A 23,913-nucleotide genomic window follows, 5' to 3' on the forward strand; every position below is an offset into this window, starting at 1 on the left:
ATTATCCTAAGATCAAATTCTAGGTGATCAAGCTAGAATTAGCATTAAAAACAATCAAAAGTGAAGAACTCTATAGATTTTATCCTAACAGGTTATCGATTTACTAATTCATCTAAATCCCTAATGAGAATCCCTAAACCTAACAAGCAAACTAATCAGACATGGAGATTGAAACAAACATCATGATTGAATAGAATTGGATTAAGAGAAATTAAGAAGAGATTAGAGTTTAGAAAGATCTTCTCTGGAGGAGCTATCTCCAATTATCTCCCAAAGGGTTAAAGCTCCAAAAATAGAATAGAATGAGAGATCAGAAATCTCAGAGATGTTTCTAAAACAAAACCCTAAAAATCTATTTATATGTTCTTAAAAAACATGCAGGGACTTCTTTGAAAATAGGGAAAAGTTTTGGAGCGATTGTGCAAATCTTCATAACTTCAAAAAGACTCAAAATTGTATTGCCGTCAGATATTGGTGTCGACCGACACTAGGGATGGTGTCGATTGACACTTGCAAGAATTTTGGTCTCTGGATTGCTCTCCTAGCATAACTTCTCGATTTTGGTCCAGAATGATCTATAATCTCCGAATTAGTCCCGAACGTGCATAAACCTGAAAAGACTCAAAAAGACTGTAGAAAAACAAAAAGACTCTAAAACTGACAAATATTTCACGGTTAAATCGGTAAAATCCGTGATTTATCAGCAGCGACGAAGGCAGTGGAAAACTCCAAAGCCTGCAGCCAAGGATGGAGAGTGGGTGGTTGTGGGATCTCGCCAAAGGGTGTTATCTTTGGATAACTCTTCCACTGTGGCTCACAGCTCTGTGCCCGATGGTCCCAAGTTCAATAATGTCCATGCTGGTTCTAATAAAATTGGTGGGAATGCGGCCAGTACTAGCAAAGCTACTGGTCTTAAGGCAAGCAAAGAGAAGGATCCGGCTGTGTTAGGTAGTGAAAAGGGAATTCAATCCACAGAAAGGGTGTCTACATTAGAGGAAGAGGAAGATTCATCTGATGCTTTCTTCTTCTTTGCTGCCATTAATCCTGGTAATAGAAAATTCATCACCGATGATGTTGAAGTCAAACTTAATGGATTGCATTAATTTTATACTTACAATGCATATGATCCTTGTACTTAATTAATTGACATTAATTGACAACTCAATCAAATAAAATAAACAACAAAAAAATTGACAACTCCATCTTCTTCGTAGGAACATTGATTTCATGAGTTTTAACAAAAAAACAAAAAAAAAAACGCATTGATTTCATGAGACTAGACACATGAAGAGAGGGTTAAAACAACATAATTACAAACCCAAAACAAGAAACATACATAATCCTATACAAACTGATTGCATTCACGTGATAATAAAACTTGTTTAGTTTGGAACCCTAAAACAAAGAAGACGACGACTCCATTAATTTGTTTTGGTAATCACGTCTCCGTTAATTAATGTATCTCTTAACATTAATAATTTATTTTCTTAATTTATTTAATTTTTAATTTGTATTAATCGTGGAAATCCCCTTGGCCCATTGGTTGACCAAGGGTTGATTAATGCTTCTACACTAAGAGGTCTGGGGTTCGAGTCCTAGATATTGCGATTTATTATCAAATTTGCAGATTAATGGAGGCAAGTGTGCAGGAGATCTCCAGCGATGTACAATTATAGCCGTGCGCCAGGATTCTACGCAGGGAAGGAAGTGTCGCCAGGTCGTGGATCATTGAAGGTATTCATCAAGATCATGAAGAAGGAAGTGTAATCTGTCGTGGATCTACTAAGGGTCGGCAGAAATTGTCAGTTGGAGAATCGTCTATGTAACAGTTCTCATAATTTGTAATTAATAATAAATCTAGACGACAAAAAAAAAAAATTTGTATTTAATCATTATATGACATGACATAATGATTAGATAAAATTAAAAATATAAGGGTTCACCCCAAAAATTGTTCAAAAAGTTGTTAGTTCCTGATAATATATTAAAACGATTTTAAAACATGCTTATTGATTAAAATATAGTAATTAAATTACTCAAGTACATTGGATAATCAAGTATGTTTTTGTATCAGTACGTAAGATAAGATTACCAGTACCTTCTTTTACTATATCCACGTGTGGCCAAAACAGCTCTATCCTTACGCTATCACTGACCAGCAGATTCATTGAATCTAGACCAGGAGAAAGATCCACCATAAATTATTGGCAAAATTGATTCACACGAATTAATAAACTAATTAATGGATTTGATGTTCTTCCATTTTTATTTTTTTTGAGCAACTGATGTTCTTCCACTTAAGACAAGAATTATGTCTAAAACTTCAGTTTACTATACTACTCATCTATTTTAAATTAAATTAAATGTTTTTGACATTACTTTTAGAGATTAGGTATCAAATATTGATATTTTTTAGATATTAGGTATCAAAAACTTTTAAAAGAACATAATATCAATATTAGAGAGCAAGTGGTTGTTGTCAACTGAGCTCTCTTACAACAAAGCAATTTTATTATATATAAATTCCAAGAATCAACAACTAGTTTAATAATACTCTCTCTCTGTTTCAATATATAGAATGTTTAAGATAAAAACACACATTTTAAAAAACTTATTTTTGTTTTTAAAAACTATCATTTATATTTAATTAAAAAAATTCAACCAATGATATAAAAGACTGAAAAATATAATTGGTCATAAAATATTAAATGTATTTAAAGTTGCATATAAAATTGTAAAACATCATATATTTTGAAACAAAAAAAAATTTTAAAACATCCTATATTTTGAAACAGAAGGAGTAGTTAACATATATAAGTTAAATAGATTTTTCTTAAAGTAAATTTGTAGTGATTCATTATAAACGAAGTTATGACAATACAATAATAAACTTTTAAACTTTTAAACTGTTTTTTTAGAGTAATAGTGTCGTTTTATCGGATATTTAAAATTTTACCGAATTGAACCAAATAAAATTTTGATTCGGTTCAGTTGTCATTTTTTCGGTTCGGTTATAGGATTTAAAATCTATTCTGAAATAAACCAAAAAAAATTTCTATTTCGGTTAATTCGAACCGAATTAGAAAAAAATAAAAATTATGGGTTCAATATACAGATTTACATGTACAAATCAATAAAATAATGGGCCTAATTAACAAAATGAAGACAATCGCCTCAAAACCGCCTACAAAAATAACGGACCTAAATATTTTGGGCCGATTTACAAACTCAAACCCTCTAAAATTTAAGATCTTCAGCAAAGACACAATGTTACGACTGCGACGATAACCGTCGACGATCGTTTCTAGCTTATTCACCGTCACTTTTGAAAGATCTCGTGGAGCGTTACCGTCACCTTTGATAGCTCATCTAATCACTACAAAAAAAGGTTGAATTGAATCACTTAAATTGAATCACAAAACTAAATGATATTTTTTTAAATTACTTATTAATAATTGATACAAAAATTAAAATGTAACATCATTTGTAATAATCGATGTAGTTATTAATTTGTATGACATCAATTGATTAAAACTGATGCAAATCTAAATTAATTTGTATCACTTTTACATATTGATACAAATATATAAATTTACATCAATTAAATAATTGATTCATCTATTAATTTATATTAACATCATTTAAGAAAATGATATTTAATTTACATCAATAAAAAGTGATGCTAATAAAAATTATTTTAATAACATCAATTTTTTAAAAAAATTTATAGGTTCTTAAAAAATTGGTAATTTAGCATCAATTCTTTTATGATTTTACATCACTTTTTTTTTTTAATTGCCGATCCAAAAATTTCCCTTTTCTTTTCAATTTTTTCGTGGGTGTCTTTTTTTTTTAAAAACAAATCTAGTCTAATATTTTTTTGGAAAAAGAATATCCATTTACCTTTTCCCCACGAATCCACGATTACCAATCTCCCTAGAATCCTAATATCTCTAGAAATATACGTTTCCTTTACACTATCTATTAGAATTAGATATTATTTTTTAACATAACTTCTTCTTCTTCTTCGTCTTCTTCTTCTTTCTTTTATCAATATACAAACTTTGTAATGATTTTCCCTTTCAATATAAAAACTTTGTATTGATTTTCTCTTTCTGTGCCATCCAAGCACATCTAGAAGAACGAAACGCCAAAAACATGCCGCCAAAGTTAAACCGAGCCAAATTGTTTATGTCTATGCTAGTGACAGTGTAACCGGTGAAAAAGTCGGAGCCGCCAGTTCTCAGTCCTCTCGGTCTCACCCCTAATTAAGAAGATCGAAGAAAAAAAAGCCAACGGTGTACAACCTTCAGTCTAATGTCACGGTGGTTCCATTTCGTATAGCTCTTGCCTTTAACGTCAAGGAGCCGGAGAGAGATCGTGAGAAGGTTAAAAACATAAAGCACAATGAATTTTTTTTTTTGAGACCTAGATTTATCGTAAAGGAGCTTAGCGGGTCGTGAGGAAGGCTATAAGGACATCGTCTCTGTGTGATTCACCGTTGATGGAAAATATCCAAAGGGTTTTCAGCATGAGATTCAAGGTTTGGTCGAGATTGATGTACCGGAGAAAATAAATTTACATCGGTTTCTAATAAAACGATGTAAATTATTTGCATCACCATTTTCAGAGTCATTTTAATAAGTGATGTTAAATTTCTTTGTATCAATTATAAGTAATGCAAAAATCCAAAATAAATGATACAATCTACTCTTTTTTTTTGTAGTGAATGCTCTGTTTTTTTAATAAGTGAACTTAATTCAGTTTTTGCTCCTATGTCTTTTACTCTAGTTTGAAACACCTGTACATATTTTCTTATTTTGATAAATGAATAACACATTTAAACCAAACAAAAAAAATACTGTCTTACAAATATGACAGTAAAATTTATTCAAATAATGTTATAACAAAATAAATATTATTAAAACTAATAAGAAACAAAATGTGTTTTTTTTTTCACGGATCTATATGAATGACTCTCTCTGTTCATGATATAATATGTTTTAGAAATTTTTTTTACATTTTAATTTTAAAATATTTTCAAGTGTTTATGCAATATATTGATTTAGTACTCTATGACCATTGTATTATGAAGTTCTTTTTGGTGATTTCTTGAAATTTTTTTAAATTAAGTATTTCTAATCGGTGTGTTTTTAGTTAGAATATCCTATATTTTGAAACAGAGAAAGAATTAACAATGTTTTGAATGTTTTCAATATTTTTAGTATGTTTAGAAATTATACCTTAAGTTGTATAGTAAATGAAACACATGTTAAGTTATTGTGATTTAGTATCATGGTTTTTAATTTTATTCTTTTTAGTTTCTATTGCGTAGTGTTCCATCGGTTCCATAAAATTGTATGTTTTATTTTTTCTCGCATATTAAGAAATTTTTTGTAACTTCTATAATATATTCTTATTTTATAATTAATTATTAGTTGATCTATTTATCATAACATTGTTAACATGGGATACAATAGAAATTTTTTTTTTTGCATTCTTCTCTCAGAAATACAAAATATCTTTCACTGTAATTAATAATTTATTTTTCTCAAAAATATGATTTCTTCATATATTTTTTTAATTTTGTAGTACAGTATATCGCTTTTGGTAACTCTTATAGTATTTTTTTTGATTAGTAATTGCAAAAGCGGTACACTAATTATTATTGTAAAATATTTTTTTCTCGAGCATTGTAAAATATTTGAGTAGTATAATAAAATTCTTAAATATCCATAAATACATTGAATCTAGACAGAAGAAAATCCCAACACAGATGGACTCAATAAATTATTTGTTCTTGACAACGTCATTGAATGAATAAATATATATATATATATATATATATATATATATATATCTATCTATATATCTATATATATATAATTAGAGAGTTCTTTCTCTATTTAGGGTATCCGTATCAGCATCTATGTCATCATATTTTACTATCTTTGTAGGCTCTACATATCTTATTTATTAAAATATTCACACACTTTAAATTATGAAAACAATAAATTATGAACATGAAAAAACAAAAAAATATATACAACACAAAATATAAAACTTTTGAATTAAGATTTGAGAAATATAAAATTAGATAATTATATGTTAACATATAATTACCTTATAAAACCTTATAAGTACCTTGTAAAACCTTTTAAAATACATTGAAAAACCTTACAAAACACTTGTAAATACTCTGTAAAACCTTTAAAATACCTTGTCAGTTTTTCCCGCCAAAAAAATTTCGCCAAAAAAATTGCAGAATCACTTTTCCCGCAAAAAATTTTTTTTGGCGGGAAAATTTTTTGGCGGGAAAAATTTTTATGGAAAATTTTTACAAGGTATTTTAAAGGTTTTACAAGTTTTTACAAGTGTTTTGGCGGGAAAATTGCGGGATCACTTTTCCCGCCAAAAAATATTTTGTATTTTGTGGACCTAATTTTGTTTCAAATAAAGGTAAAATGGTCATTAAAAATTAAAAGAGGGCAAACTTAAAAATAGACTCTCAAAGGGGGCATTTTTGAAAAGGGGTATTGAAAAATGGGCATTTTTAACAATTTCTCTAAACAAAATATTTTAGAGAAATAAAATTTACTAAAGAGCATTTTAATTAATAAACTTTGAGGAAATGTGTAATAAAGAAAGAAAAAGATTTTCTTTAAAAAAACCTGACCCACTAAAACCCCCACCCGTCTCTCTCTCTCACCCAACAAAAACTGACTATTTTACTAATTCTAAATAGTAACCGTATTACTTTCTCAATTAAGTTTTAAAACGTACTACTATCCCAAAAAACCCAAATAAATATATTAATAAATTATAAATTAGTGTTTGTTTTGTTGTAATGAGGAAAGTTTTCATATATTTTGAACCTTAATAATTATTGCTAAACTTTTTAAAATTTCAATCATAAGAAAACACAACACAATAAAAAAAAAAAGTATTATTGGTGTAAACCTAATTGTTTTGGCATATCTTCTATGCTCCGTAAAACACCAGTTATAGTTTCTAGCAGCTGTAGCTTATCTTCATCGATGCTTTCAGCTATGTCAATGAAACTCTTACGCCAAAATACTTGTTCCTTAAGTGTATTAATGCATGCCCAATAAAATCTATTATGTTTCGGAAGATTTAGCGCAATGAATATCGCTTCCGCTTTTTAAAATTCATCGTAATAATCTTGGATCTGTATTCTTGTTTCACTGGGAGGAGTTGAACATGTTTTTCTTCCAGACATATCTGCATTCAATAAAATCCAACAATTACTCATTAATTTTTCATAAATAAATTTGATTAGCTATTAACAATTTGAAAGAATTATAATACATATTACTTTTCAAAACTTTTTATAAAAATAAGGTATTTTCAAAATTATCAAAAGGAAAAAAATTTAACATTAATAGGAGAAGATTGATATTGTTAGTATCCTTAGCATAATTATGAAAACAAATATAACATACCTCAAAAATGAGAAGAGTGGTTTTAATTGGCAACCAAAAAAAAAAAAAAAAAAAGAAGAAAGAGAAGAGAGTACTCAGAGTAGAGACGAAAATGGAAATGGAATAGTAAAGAGAGAGGTTGATAAGGTATATTTGTGGGAGAAATAACATGTATATGTAGTTGTTTTTAATAATAAAAAAATTAAAAATAGAAAATGTTTTTTGTCCAGTGCGGATTTAGTTGGACCGAAAGGTAAAAGGGGTATACCATTTTGATAGACGGTCCAAACTTTTTATTTGGGTCGAAAACCGCAACATTTTTTTTTTTTTTTTTACAAAAACACTTATTTGAAGTAGAAAATTAGTGACTGGTGTTTATTGTGCGGTTTTCAAAACTTTTTTTTGAAATCCGCAAATACGCTGTCTCCAATTATTACCATTATTTTTAAAATAATAAAAATGTGTATAAAAGTAAAGGCTATGTCCAAAAAATTTCAAACACAACACACAATTTCTCTTTGATGCCACTTTAGAAAAATATAAGTTGTTTCTCTCTTTTTCCTTCAAGTAGCAATTATCATTTGGAGGTAAATTTTTTCCAAGTTAACATATTATTATTACATCAAAAAGCTTTGAATTTAAATGTGTAATTATGTATATTATATATATATAATATATATTTATACTTTAAAGATTCTATTTCTATAAAAAAATATTTAATAGCTAATGAGATTAGTTTTATAATAATTAATATATTTTTGTAAGTAAATCAACATGCTTTAAAATTTCTATTATTAAAATAAAAATAAAATAGTATATAGTTTATCGTATTAGTTTATGAATAATTGTTTTTTTTTTTATTAAATATAGGTATTGATTGGTAACACCAAAATCACTGTTTTCTATATTCTTTTCCCAAAACCACATGACATGCACCAATCAAGAATTTTTATAACATTTGCGTTTTTAAGAAAAAAAAAAATAAAGATTGCGGTTTTATCCGCTGTATAATAGACCGGACCGCATTTCAAAACAGCCAGAAGTCTTTACCCTGCGGTTTTTTGAAAAACGCAGTGGATAATAGAATATATATATTTTTTTAAATTATAATTATTTTAATATTAAAACTAGTATATATAGGTTGCACTAGTTTAATAAAAAAATCATATCAGAATACTAAAGATAAAAAAATAGCAGAAAAAAAAAAAAAATCTCCACCATCTTACCATCTTCTCTCACGTCATCTGATCTCTCATTTGGAGGTAAATTTTTTTTATTAAACACTCTTTGTAACAATTAATTTAAATATTTAATGCATATATCAACTGATTTAATACAAAAATATACTTGTTAAATGATAATGGATTTAACTTATTTGTTAGACATACAAAAATACCATTATTTTCTTTTTAATGTTGAATATTTTTTCTTTTCTAGGATTTTTTGAAAAATGCTTTATTTTTATTAAAGTTTTAAAAACTAACCTATGTTATGATTTTCTTAAACTAGTTTATATATATATATAATCTATAATCTGGACCGCTTATTGATTTGTTACCATTAAAACATTTTATTATGTACCGCAATTAGTTTTTTCACCAATCAAACATTATTCTGTACCGCTTATTTTGTACAAACCGCACTTGTCCCGCAAATATTTTTCTCCCGCACGTACCACAGTTGAACCGTACCGCACTATAATACCGCTTTCCCCGTACATCAAAAAACTCTTTTACCATTCGGACCCATAGATATGTTGTCCAATCGTCGACGAGACACAAATCTTTTAGCTCATTCCCTCAAAATTTCAACTCCTTCTATGAAAACAATTGTACAAGTTCAAGATGATTACGATGAATTTAAAAAGGCTGAAGCGATATTCATTGCGCTAAACCTTTCCAAACACACTAGATTTTATTGGACATGCATTAGTACACTCAAGGAGCAAGTATTTTGGCGTAAGTATTTCATTGACATAGCTGAAAGCACCGATGAGGATAAGCTACAACTGTTAGAAACTATGACGGGTGTTTTACGGAACAACAAAAATGTGTCACAACAGGTAGGTTCAGATTAATAATAATTTTTATTGTATTGTATTTTTTTATTATTGAACTTTTTAAATGATTTTGCAATATTTATGTAACCAAAAAATTAATTAATCATTAATATATATATATATATATATAACCTATAATCTGCAACGCTTATTGATTAGTTACCATTCAAACATTTTATTATGTACCGCAATTGAACCGTACCGCACTATAATAACATTTTTGCCACACCGCATTTGTCTTATTCAAAACAAGATATTTTACTTTCATTTTTGGTTTCAAGTATTTTAACTTATGGATATTCGAGCCTCTTTTAACTCATGGCTACTCAAGCCTACTTATGGAAGACCACGGTCTGTAGCTCGATCCTTCCTCTTATTGCTCGTCAGCGGTTTAGGACCTGTATATGAACCTGTCGGTCCATTACAGTCTAACCTCCTCGAGTATCCTTTCCATACTCTTTAGTTTTCTTTTCTCATAAACATATACATAATTATTTTTATACTTTAATATACGTTGAACACGATATCAAATCATACTAATGTATTTCACATATCATAATACTAACAACCTAACTTTATCATACACACAAATTCGCATAAATCAACAAAGACAATTCTCGAGCCTATACTCAGCAACTGTCGAAGAGTATATAAGGAAAGAAGTTACTGCATATCCGCAAATACCACCTTCACCTTAGCCGGTCGGTTGATTTCCTTGAGTTAAGTCTAGCAACAACAAGAACCCGCTTCATCGATAATTTTGGTCTGCAACGGTTTGGATTAACCGGAAAATATTAGATCAAATTAATAATCATGATTTAATCTACTAAACCAACCAAAATCTCAAATCTCAATTTATTGACTTAACGTTGACTTGGTCTTTTCCAATTAAACTAATTAACTCTGGTTCAAGGATTAAACCAATCCAAACTAATTATTTAATAACACCCCAATGCCACTTCATGACAACCTAAACCACATAATTGAGTTTGGTCTAATACAAAGTTCCATAACACAATAACGTATACACTTTAATAACCGGTCATGGTGTTCGGTTCAATAAACAATTCAAAGCAACGCATGAGACCACAATTTCCCTTCCAGATGACAGTTATTACGTTACGGCTGATAGACTTAAATAAATACTCCCAGGTTTCATATTAAATGTCATTTTAGTATTTGAATTTTGTTTCAAAATAAGTATCGTTTTGTGTTTTCAATACAGATGTTTGGTAAAATTTCCAATTTTGTCCCTACTAATTTAATGTATTGACCAATGAAACAATAATAAAATATATATATAATAGGTAAAACAGAAAATTTAATTGTTTTCTTAATATGTGTGCAAAAACCTTATACACACTTATTATGAAAGTGAAGGAGTATATGATTTCTTGGTTTAGCTGGTTTTTTTTTTTGTACAAACTACTTGTTTTCATTCATTCAAATAACTCCAAGTACATAGAGAAGGATTCGAAGATCCCAAAATTTAAAGCATAATGGACATTCCCCAATGCCACAAAAAGATAGATAAGGTAGATCGACAAGGATTCCATGAGAGCCTTGAAACAAAGGCTATGAAGCGTTTTGGTACATGTGAGATCACGGTTTGTCGAAAAAATTTCCACGAACAAATCCATGGATGACAAGATGGTCATGGTCAAAAGACGAAGTGACGTTGATGAAAAAATCAAAGCCGTAGTTCTCGCCGGCACGAGAAGGTCTACTCGGAGTATTACACTGGCTGAGATTCGGGAGACTACGGTTTTATAGTCGAGTAAAGCTTGCTTTGAAAAACAAAACAGAGGCTCAGGATCTCTCTTATAGCAATCTACATCTTCATGGGAGAGCAGGATCGAGTTCTTAAAAGTGATGGTGAATGCGCGTTGCTTGAAGTCGTTAGCTAAGATTGTTATAGAGTGAGAATTAGTCACAGATCTTCCATGACTGTCTTCAAAACTCTTGACAATTTGAGTTTAGGACCAACAAACCAAAAGACTTCAAACAATTGGAATCAAAGATCACAGCCGTTGTTGAAGCAAAAACCAGGGTTCTAAGAGAATAATTGTTAATCCAAAGCAAAGAAGGTGTCTCAGATGGAGTCCTTGACCATTGAAAGCATAATGTCGACACAAGCATCGTCTAAAGATTGACAAAATAACGATTGGAGGGATTTTAATCTAATCGGCCCCCTCTCCTTGAAAGATTCTCTACTTAGCCCCCGTTATAAATTTCTTTTATTTATTTATTTATTTTAAATCAAATATTTAGTAAAAGACAATAAAATCTAAGCTTTTAGACATAATTACAGACCCAACCTAAGTTTGGATCTCTATCCACATATATTGGATCTCATTGTTGGATCTTTTAATCCCAAATCCTCAAAATCGACGTCTGAATCCCTAACATTAATTTTTTTTTCTCTCTTGAAGAACGACAAACTTGAAGAACCCACCAAATCCCTCCGTCGTTCTTCTCTCGGAGCTCTACTCTACTCTCGTCTCCGGCAAACCTCCTCTTCTTCCCTTTTCTCTCCTTTTTTCGATCTTCATTCTTCTTTCTTCTCGTTGGAAATCCACCGTGAGAAATCCAAATTCATGTTCGTCCGTGTCCTCTCTTTGTAAGCTACGAATTCTCCATTCTCGTTCGTTCTTTTGTTTGATTTATATTTTGGATGGATTGAGTTGGGTTTTGTTTTGTGAAAGTGATGGATTTTCAGATTTGAATTTGTCCTTGTTTTCGGATATTGAATGTTCGAATATGAATTTGGCCCAAATTTCAAACTTGAATTTATTTCTATTTTTGGGTTTGAATTTTTCCCTTAGATAGATTCAAAATGTGTTTAAATGTGTTTCGGATTTCGGATTCAGATTTGAAATGTGTTGAAAACAAACTTTATCTCTTATAATTATGTAGATAGATAATGAGATTGTGTGAATTTGTGTTTGGATTGCTTATTTATCTCTTTTTGTTTAGATGATGAGATTATGAGAGTATGCAAAACAAAGATTTAAGCAATGTTCTAAGAAGAAATGTTAGTTGGCACCGAAAAGGATAGTTAAGCCTTCAATTCATGTCAACGAACCGTATACGGAAGAAAAGATGAAGATGGAGATCGAAGGAGAAGAAGAAGGTCTCTTGGTGGTTTTAGATATATTGTATGGTTTTTGATACCACTGTGTTGGTGTTTTGGCTTTAGGTACAAATGTTCGGATTGTGTTTTGGTTTCTAAGGTTATGTATGAATCTAAGTGTTTAGGTACAACTGATACGAACAGGTACAACTATGTATCTGGGTTTATAAATCTAAGTGTTTAGGTACAATTGTTCGGATGTATTTTGGTTTCTAAGGTTATGTATGAAGCTAATTGTTTAGGTACAACTGGTACGATCAGGTACAACTATGTTTCTGGGTTTATGTTTTTTGGTTAAAAAACCTATCTAATTATGTATGTATCTTTGAATCTGAATCTTAATATTTTTATGTATGAATCTATGTATTGAATATAATCTAAGAGTTTTGAACCAAAAAAAAATCTTAATTTTTCAAAAAATCTGACAAATATGTAGGTTGTAAGGGCTTTTATTAAAAAAAACAGTTAAATATCTGAAAATATCTGAAAGAATCTAAAGATATCTCAAAATATCTAAAAAAATCTGACAAATAGCTTACCTGACGCCGTTATTTTGAAAAAAATAATTAAAAATAGTACAAATTTGTTCATAGTTGTACAATTGTACCCGGTTGCACATTTTTGCTCATAGTTGTGCAATATAGAGAATTTAGTAAATCTAGTTGTTATCAACTCTAGTTTAATTTTTGTGGGTGGAACCGATGGTATTGCCTCATAAAAATACCATTACTTTGTATCTGTGTATTTATATTTATCAAAATACAAGTATTTCAAAAATTTATAAAATTTTAGTTCAAAACTACAAAGTAACCATGAAGTATAAGGTTGTTAGTGTATGAATGTGGGATTTTATGTAAGAATTTCATTATTTTAGAAAATTTTGAAATTTTTTGTCAAAAACTTGTTGTGTAGTTTCATTACCATCGTGTATGCATTTTTTTAGGTTTTTCAATTTGGTTTTAATTTTTCATATTATAAAATTGGCCAAGGCAATAGACCTTAGTTGTACCTGTTGTACTTAGTTGTACCAAGACTGAACAACTTAATTTGCACAGCTACGACAATATCGTTTCTTAAATTATCCTAATAAATAGCACTCATAAAACTTAGTTGTACAACACAGAACATATAAGTTTCATAAACAAAACCAATACAAACAATATCGTTTTTTAAATTATCCTAATAAATAGCACTCATAAATCAACCTTGGTCACCCGCATCGTCTCCATCAACGTCACCATCATTGGGAAACCACTCGCCCAAACCGCTCGATCCATGCGACCTCTTCTTACGTCCTCTTCCTCTATGTTCTCCAACGGAGATGAATCTTGTTTCTTGTCTTCTTCCTTGTTTTACCTCATAATCTCCTCAGAAAGAACCCATTGACTATTATGGAGAACCGGATAGTCCTCCTTTCGATTTATTCATAAGAAAAGAATGCACTTCTTCATCTTCTCCATTAGAAATCCAATGTACATCTTCTCCAATACTTGTATAGTATCCGTCATAAGCAAAGGGTATGACTGAATTCCTTTTCATTGTCCCTGAAAAAGACAGAGAGAAAAAACGGCCTATAATTTCACAACTTCCGTAGCAGACCATCAACATAGTTGTACACATTTGTCCCAGTTGCACCAAACTTAGGGTTTCCGTAAATATTCTACTGAGTTGTACACAGTGGTTCCATTTGTCCCAAATCTACAAGTCTCGTAGGGTTTAATATCGTAAAAGGTGAGATATTTAGTAGGTTTGTTTTTTTAATGAGAGAAGAGAGAGAAAGTTTTTGATTGGTTGAATAAAAAATGTGTTGGTATTAAATTAAATGTAGAATTAAAGAGATAAGGGGTAGAATTGGTTTATGAAAAAATTGGGAAGGAGAGGGGGTAGTGAGAATAAAGAGGGGTTTTCCAAAAATTGATTTCCCCAAAAAGGGCTGGAGAGATTTAAATCCCGATTGGAGCAGACCTGGATTTAATAGAGTTGGGCTTGCGCTTCATAAGTGATATTGGGCCGAAACTGGGGACAAGGCCCACCAGAGAAAACCCTAATCTCGTAATTGCAGACCAAGGTGGAGAGCTAGTGCGGCGGCTGAACTGAGATGAAGGAGAAATTTGCTGTGGAATATGTATCTCCGACGAAAGGTGATTCAACGATAACAGGCTATAGACGAAGTCCGCGGCGAAGGCAGAGATACAACAAGACAAAGCTTTTCTAGGAGGAAGACCCGTTGCCCTGAAGAAGGAATCGTCGTGCGCTGTCGACGTCTCCACCGGGCATGGCACAACTGATGGTCCAAGAGAGAGATCTCTTGCCATCAACGAAGCTCAGGTTGAGGTTTCTTCAGGGGGAAACAGAGTTCCAAATCGAGTTGAGAGCGTAGCGATGGTCTTTGGATCCGCCTTCAATGATGCAGCGAGCAAAGAGAAGAGGTGGGAGTTCGCCGGAATCCACCTTTGTCCTTTGTTGCTGTTTAGAGCATCTCCAATGCCCAACTTCATTTTTTCCTCTATTTTAGAGATGACTCTATTTTAGAGGAAATATTGTTGATTTTGCTCCATTGTATGCCTTTAAAATAGAGTTAGCTCTAAAATAGAGGAAAAATGTAGAGATTACTCTATATATAGAGTAAAAAAGAAGATTACTCTATATTTTTCTCTATTTTAGAGGAAACTCTATTTTAGAGACATACATTAGAGCAAAATGTCTCTAAAATAGAGTCAACTCTAAAATAAAGAAAAAAATAGAGTTGGACATTGGAGATGGTCTTAATGAGTGGTTTTCGGGATTCAAAGGGTTCGAGAAGGTTCGAGAAAGATACAAAAAAGACTAAAAATGGGGAAAATTTTCGAAGAAAGGAAGACAGATAAACTGAAGTCGAATCGCAAAAGAGCCGAGCTAAGAGAATCCCGACGCCGGGGAGCAAAAGCTACGCCGACGTCGGTAGACGTTAACGGAAAAGATGCCTCGATGTTCGTGCCCGAGAGAAAACAATCTTACTAATCTCTGCGGTTTAGGCTGGTTTAGACCACCATTAACAAGGGTATTTTAAAGAGTTCTTAAGTAAGATTTTAAAGAGTTCTTAAGTAAGAAATGTGGCTTAGCTAAGACCCAAAACTAAGAAAAGTGGCTTAGCTAAAACCCAAAACTAACCTTAAGAACCAACCACATGTAATATTATTACTTTAATACTTCTAAGAACCATTTTTAAGATATCATTGTTAATCATGCTCTTAGTACCACAGTTTAATAACAACACAACAACAACGACACAAGAGGGTTTAGCTTCGCCGTTTACCTTTCTCGGCAATTACTCTCCACGGATCTTCTTGACGGCTAGACGAGACAGTTTAAGCTCACGAAGGTTATATCCTCACGGCTCAACAATCATAAGCAAAAAAATCAACATATCATAAATCAAAGCCATAAATTTTCTGCGCAAGTTACATAATAAATCTAGGGTTTCCTTACCCTTAACGGCCTCGCCAATGGACTACGACTGTTTCGTTAACAGCGGCTAACATCCGGTGATGGTTGCAAATTCAGGTGACACACGGTGGCTGTGGTTGGGGTGAACGGCGGTGGTTGATGGTGGTGACTTATGAACAATGATAGTTCGTGTCTTCTTCCTCACGGGTTGACGACGACGACGATGCTTCTCTTCGGGCTGCGATCTCAACTCTCTCTATCTCTCTCTCTCTCTCTTTCTCTCTCTCTCTCCCAATCACAGATCTAACATGGTGATGATCTCAAGGGATTATTTTAATACAGATCTAATAGATCTAAGTCTCACAGGGTTCTCAAGAGTTCTCATTTGAGAATTGATTCTCATCCCTCTCTCCTACTTTTTATTATTTTTATTTTTTTATATTGTTGAGAACTCTTTTGAGAACCCACCACTGCACATCCCCTAAGTGTTTATATGTAACCACATGCACATTTACACGTCAAAACTCTCAAACACGTGGTTGGGCCTTAATGGGCCATATTATTATTTTCAAAACAATTTAGTCCTATATTATGGGAGCGGGTTGTTATACTAACACCAACATGTGTACATATATAGGACTTCTATATTGACATAGGAGTTGATAGTAGAATTTTCTCTATCTAACAAGTATCAATCCCTAATACACATGCCATTGTAGTATATTAGGTTATCAATCCAATCTCAGTGTGACTGCAAGCATTCAAGATATGGAACAGAAAGCAAATAAGTCAAGCCAATTGTGAAAGGGTTTTGTGTGTTTCTATTGATCCTAAGCAACCAATTTAACATGCAAATACCGGATTTAAAACCATAAAAAGAGAACTAAACAGCAAGTAAACAAGAACAAGAAGTAAACTAAAGACCAGAAACTATCATGCAAAAGCTTTGGAAAAGAAACTAACAACCTAACAATGCAGAGAAGCGCTCTAGGCCTAACAGGTCGAGTAGAACACAAAGACTAACAGAAACAAGATTTAAACAATCAATAGAGATAAAAGGGTCCTGAGGAATGGGGTAATCGATTATAGCAGTCTCCTTAGTCTATCTAGGTGGTTAACAAACTCAATCAAGCTATCCCTAGACAATAGATTCGAATACAAATCAATCCACTCTCGTGACAGAGATTCTCAAGCTAAATCACTTTCATACTCAATTCTCATTGAAGAAATATAACCTAGCAGGCATTAAGATTCAATCTAATAGAGTCAATAAGCATTCTAAACATCCAATCTCTTGGGCTAGAGTATGCAAATCTCTGGAAAAGTTTGTTCAGACATTTCATCAAACACCTTTTGGGTGTGGAAATGTCTGAGATTGATTTCCAATTGATCAGAGAGGAAATAGCATTAAGATCTACTAAACCAGAAGGGAAATCAAGCAATTCTACACTTAACCACCTAAATATACTAAGGATTCCACACCTAATCTATCCCATCCTCAAGAACCCTAATCCACAACTCAAGAACACTGAAGAACATCATGCATAAAAACCCAGAAAACGTTTCAAACCCAGAAATCATTGAAAAGCAAGTATGTTATAGATAAGAGACAGATCTACAACTTTGATGAAGAAAAGAAATGCAAAAACTCAAAGGATCAACAGGAAAAACGATTACAAAAACTAGGGTTTATGAGAGAGCAGCGGAATATCTGCTGGGTAAAAGGAATATCCGCTGGGTAATAGCATGTACCCCTATTTATAGGAAATACTAGGTTGCCTTAATTGGCTACAGGACAAAATAGAGAGTCGGCGGAGACCAGCTCGACGTGACGTCGAGCCTGCCACGTCGAGTCCATGTGATTCTCAAAGGTGGCGCCTTGGTTTCCAACTCGACGTGACGTCGAGCCTGCGTGGTCGAGTCTGCTCTCAGGCGGCTTCCTGGCGTCCTACTCGACGTGTCGTCGAGCCTGCGTGGTCGAGTCTGCTCCCAGGCGGCTTCCTGGCGTCCTACTCGACGTGACGTCGAGCCATGACGTCGAGTCTGCTCCTGGGTGATCTTGAACGACTTTGTTCCTCTCCAATTCGATCCCAAGTCTAGCTCCAAGGTCGTGTTAGTTCCTCCTTGCTCCGTTAAGTCCCAAATAAGCTCCAAAATACCTGAAACTCATCCAATATGCAACATGCTATGCCATGCAATGCAAATCGTACTAAGTGATGAAAATGTTATGAAAAAGGACTATTAATGCAATGAAACAGAGAGGAAACTAAGCTAAATGCATAAGAAATGTGTGCTAAAAAGAGGTAAAATACAGAGATATCAACTCCCCCAAACTTAGCTCTTGCTTGCCCTCAAGCAAACAGATAGAACCAAGCTGGAGAAGAGGTTTGAAGGTGGTAATGTGTGCTGGATATTCCTTTTACCCAGCAGATATTCCTTTGTTCTCTCATAAACCCTAGTTTTTGTAATCATTTTTCCTGTTGATCCTTTGAGTTTTTGCATTTCTTTTCTTCATCAAAGTTGTAGATCTGACTCTTATCTATAACATACTTGCTTTTCAATGATTTCTGGGTTTGAAACGTTTTCTGGGTTTTTATGCATGATGTTCTTCAGTGTTCTTGAGTAGTGGATTAGGGTTCTTGAGGATGGGTTAGAACGTCGAGGAGGCTCCTCGAGTTCAAGAGAGGACGAGGCTGAACGTTTGGCCAGAAGGAGAAGAGAGATAAGCCGCGGTAAGAGGATTAAGGAAGCAGATTTCGAAGCCACACCTGAAGAAGAGGCTGTTGAAATGGAGGAAAAAGAGGCTGTTGAAATGGAAGAAGAGATCAAACCTGCAAAGCCCGCCAAAAGGGATAGAACGAAGAAGAAGCCTCCTACTCCTGAGGAGTACTATGCCTACCTAAAGTCACTGAATTTCGAAGGCACAAGACATCCTCATCGAGAAACGATGGCTGCTTTGGGAATTGCTGAAGATGTGGACTACCTTGCTGAGATGTGCGGTTTAAAAACCTTCCTGGGGTATAGTTTTGAGGGTTATCAAGTGGAGACCTGCCAGCTCCTAGCTACTCTCAACGTACACTTCTACGCGGATGATCAAGAAGAAGAGAATGGGAGAGGTTTTGGATACATCACATTCTCTGTCAAGGGAAGAGACTACTCGCTAACGATTAGGGAGCTTAATCTCCTGTATGGATTCCCGAGCAAAGAGGGATTGGTGCAAGATTTCGATAAACGCGAACTTCAAGCCTTGTGGAAGACGATAGCTGGACCTGGAGATTACATACCTTCGAAAAGCAAGAGTTCCTCTATTAGAAGCCTAGTGGTGAGGTATCTACATCAGTCCATTGCTAGCATGTTCTTTGCAAAGAAGATCACCGGTACCATAAGCGAAGGCGAGCTGCAGCTTCTGGACTTAGCTCTCCTATTCACCTTAAGAAACACTAGAGATGGAGCAGAAATGGTGGGAGATAGAGGAAACGCCCCTCTAATAGCCGTGTTCTTGGATCATTTATTGGGATACAAGGACTATGCTGCAACAATGCATAGGTCAGGGCGCAAGGGAAGCTTGACCATTGGCGGAATTCTGACACCGATTCTGGTAGCTGCGGGTATAGACGTGGGAACAGGAGACGCTTCCCCAAATTGGATCGATATGGCATACCTAAGGAAGAAAGGCTACCTTGATAAAACAGCTCTTGAAGGCGTGTTGCTCTATGTGTTCAACCACCCTGAAGAAGGGAATTCTAGGCTGCTTCTACCATGCACGAATCACACTACGATTAGGGCTGGTGAGAACATCGACTTCGGGCCACCATCCTTCATTCTCTACGATTCACAAATCGCACCTGCCTCTCCACCGCCTCAAGCAATGCACGAGGACTACCAGGAGCAAACCCAAGACGCCCCTGATGATTATGCACCAGAGCGGTTCTTCTTCGAGGAATACAAAGCCCCTAGGCAGACCAAGAGCGAGAGAGAAGCTCACAAGCGCATAAGACTCCTGCAAGGATTGGGAAAGTTTCAGGGGAAGGCAATGCGAGGATTGTCAAAGAAGGTAGACTCATTGACCACAATGGTGAAGAAGATGGCGATTCAGATCACGGAGCTGCAAAAGAAGTCCAAGCATTCGCCACCATCATCAGAAGAGAGAGGTACTTTGCGGAGAAGCGGTTCCACAAGCATGGCTCCAAGACACCCGGTAAAGGCTGATCCTCCCAGATATTCATCCTTTGAACCGCGCCAGAGGGAAAGCCAAGAGGAGTCTGCATAACTCCCTAGACATTCGCAAAGGCATCGCAATAAGCGGAAGGTTCAGCGGCCAAGCCTAGAGGCAGACTCGACCATGGAGCTCGATGACACGTCGACTCTGCACGTCGAGCAGCCTGCTCCAGAGCCAACCAATCCTTCTCAGACGCAGACGGGCTTTGACAACGAGCAGGAACCTCTAGAGTCAAGCACAACTCCTTCTTACACGCAGGAGAGCATGGATGAGTTCCTCGACCACTACTTCGCCTAAACCCAAAGTATCACTCATCCCTAAACCATTGTATTATTTCATTGCATTTGTGTGTTTTTCTGTTTAGCTGTTTGTTTCTCTTGAGCTCTCTTCTGAATTTTTATTACACAAGGGACTGTGTAATTTAAGTTTGGGGGAGAGTCCAAGAAGTATTTGACATTGTGTTTTGTTTTCTTGTTTCAAATTTTGCATCATTGCATCTATGGCATAGAAAAACCATAAAAATTTGAAATTTTTTGAAAATGATTTCACAAAAATAGAGTGTTCATATAGCTTGCATTGTCATTTTAGGATTGTTTTAGTATGCTTTCACTTAGGGCTGTTGCATCATGATTTCACTTAGGGATGATTATAACCTTGTAAATATGCTTATTCACTAAGTAGAACTCAGTGCCCTGGTTGTTAGTTCTCTAATGCATAATCGATTGAACTTGAAGTAAGACCGCACCATCTTTTGAATTCAACGCTTGACTTTCTTGTTTTTAGTCGAATCTCGCTTTGATCTGATGCCATTCCCTATCTATTTGAACTTGAATTTTGACTTATAATTATCATGCTGTGCATTGTGCTATGAACTCATGGATACCTTAAAATACTTGGACTTTCTTTTACCTTTTGATCACTCTTGCTAGTCCAAGTAGTTGACTCCCATCTTTGGAGCAGTTATTCCCCACCCTTAGCCTTAACCTTCTTTCAAGCCATGTATCATTTGTGTGTGAATGTGAGGCCTTATTCCGATTGAGCTTGGTAGAAAGTGTTAGGTCTGTAACGACAAGGATAGTATCTCATGTAGTTCTGGTTCACGTTATCTGGACCAGATAGGACTAGGTGGGTGCTTAATTCTGGGTTTGGGTTGTGTTTAAAAGAAAGAAAAGGTTGTGTTCATCATTGAAAGAAAAGGAAAGGGAAAAGAGTCCTAAGGAGAAGTAGCTAAAGTAAGAGAAGTCTAGTAAAGGATTTGGGTGTGCTAAAGAAAAGTAAAAAGGGTTCTGTAAATAGCTTAAAGAGATTGGGCAAAAGCCTTGTGTTTATAAGAAGAAAGAAAAGGGAACCCTAGTTGTTAAAGAATCCTAATCCGCTAGACAGAGCAAAGTAAGAAAGCTTCTCCTAGGATAGAAAAGCAAAGAAAAGAAAGGAATGATGTGAGTAAAAGTATGTAACTGTTTGGAGTGCAAAAGGGTAGAGTTAAGTTCATGTTCTGGGATTAGAAATAGGACCTCCATTTGAGTTGATATTGATTACATTCTGGGTAGATGGGGTTTTATCCTTGTATGCATAACTTGATACTCACCTTTAGCATTCTACTAAAGCTCAATCATTCTTGAGTGATCCCCTGTTGCGATTTAAACCAGATCTTTAAGGGACCATCTTTGTCTCTAAACCTTTACCCTTTAACCAAATGTGTTCATATCCATTGTATAGTATGATTCACGGTTCCTACTTAATAAATGTTAAAGGGAATGTGCAGATTTGAATGCTTGATTTGATTAAGGCAGAAGTTAGGTTGAGATGTGAAGGAGATGGCTAATGTTTTTAAGTAGAGATCAGTCAACCTTGCACTCTAGAATTAGCAACCTGGACATTGAATTCACTTACTCTATATGCATGTTTTGGTTCTGAGTCTCCACCTTCAAACCTCTTCTCCAGCTTGGTTCTATCTGTTTGCTTGAGGGCAAGCAAGAGCTAAGTTTGGGGGAGTTGATATCTTTGTATTTTACCTCTTTTTAGCACACATTTCTTATGCATTTAGCTTAGTTTCCTCTCTGTTTCATTGCATTAATAGTTCTTTTTCATAAGATTTTCATCACTTAGTACGATTTGCATTGCATGGCATAGCATGTTGCATATTGGATGAGTTTTAGGTACTTTGGAGCTTATTTGGGACTTAATGGAGCAAGGAGGAACCAACACGACCTTGGAGCTAGACTTTGGATCGAATTGGAGAGGAATGAAGTCGTTCAAGATCACCCAGGACCAGACTCGACATCATGGCTCGACTTCACGTCGAGTAGGACGCCAGGAAGCCGCCTGGGAGCAGACTCGACCATATGGACTCGATGACACGTCGAGTAGGACGCCAAGAAGCAGACTGGGAGCAGACTCGACCAGACGGACTCGATGTCACGTCGAGTTGGACGTCAAGGCGCCACCTTTGAAGATCACACGGACTCGACGTGGCAGGCTCGACGTCACGTCGAGCTGGTCTCCGCCGACTCTCTATTTTGTCCTGTAGCCAATTAGGGCAACCTAGTATTTCCTATAAATAGGGGTACATGCTATTGTCCAGGGGATATTCCTTTTACCCAGCAGATTTTCCGCTGTTCTCTCATAAACCCTAGTTTTTGTAATCGTTTTTCCTGTTGATCCTTTGAGTTTTTGGATTTCTTTTCTTCATCAAAGTTGTAGATCTGTCTCTTATCTATAACATACTTGCTTTTCAATGGTTTCTGGGTTTGAAACGTTTTCTGGGTTTTTATGCATGATGTTCTTCAGTGTTCTTGAGTAGTGGATTAGGGTTCTTGAGGATGGGTTAGATTAGGTGTAGAATCCTTAGTATATTTTGGTGGTTAAGTGTAGAATTGCTTGATTTCCCTTCTGGTTTAGTAGATCTTAATGCTATTTCTTCTCTGATCAATTGGAAATCGATCTCAGACATTTCCACACCCACAAGGTGTTTGATGAAATGTCTGAACCAACTTTTCCAGAGATTTGCATACTCTAGCCCAAGAGATTGGATGTTTAGAATGCTTATTGACTATATTAGATTGAATCATAATGCCTGCTAGGTTATATTTCTTCAATGAGAATTGAGTATGAAAGTGATTTAGCTTGAGAATCTCTGTCACGGGAATGGATTGATTTGTATTCGAATCTATTGTCTAGGGATAGCTTGATTGAGTTTGTTAACCACCTAGATAGACTAAGGAGACTGCTATAATCGATTACCCCATTCCTCAGGACCCTTTTATCTCTATTGATTGTTTAAATCTTGTTTCTGTTAGTCTTTGTGTTCTACTCGACCTGTTAGGCCTAGAGCGCTTCTCTGCATTGTTAGGTTGTTAGTTTCTTTTCCAAAGCTTTTGCATGATAGTTTCTGGTCTTTAGTTTACTTCTTGTCCTTGTTTACTTGCTGTTTAGTTCTCTTTTTACGCTTTTAAATTCGGTATTTGCATGTTAAATTGGTTGCTTAGGATCAATAGAAACACACAAAACCGTTTCATAATTGGCTTGACTTATTTGCTTTCTGTTTCATATCTTGAATGCTTGCAGTCACACTGAGATTGGATTGATAACCTAATATACTACAATGACATGTGTATTAGGGATTGATACTTGT

At 34.4% G+C, this 23,913-nt stretch overlaps 1 long non-coding RNA gene across 1 annotated transcript; it reads left to right on the forward strand.

The window, feature by feature from the left end:
- The first annotated feature begins 11,959 nt into the window (after window positions 1–11,959).
- LOC110227348 lies at window positions 11,960–13,010 on the forward strand. The gene is made up of 2 exons (XR_002331123.1): window positions 11,960–12,121; window positions 12,478–13,010. It is a non-coding gene; the product is annotated as an uncharacterized LOC110227348 (long non-coding RNA).
- The last annotated feature ends 10,903 nt before the right edge of the window (window positions 13,011–23,913 follow it).

This window comes from Arabidopsis lyrata (genome assembly GCF_000004255.2).
Source record: "Arabidopsis lyrata subsp. lyrata unplaced genomic scaffold ARALYscaffold_6, whole genome shotgun sequence".
NCBI classification, from domain to species: domain Eukaryota; kingdom Viridiplantae; phylum Streptophyta; class Magnoliopsida; order Brassicales; family Brassicaceae; genus Arabidopsis; species Arabidopsis lyrata.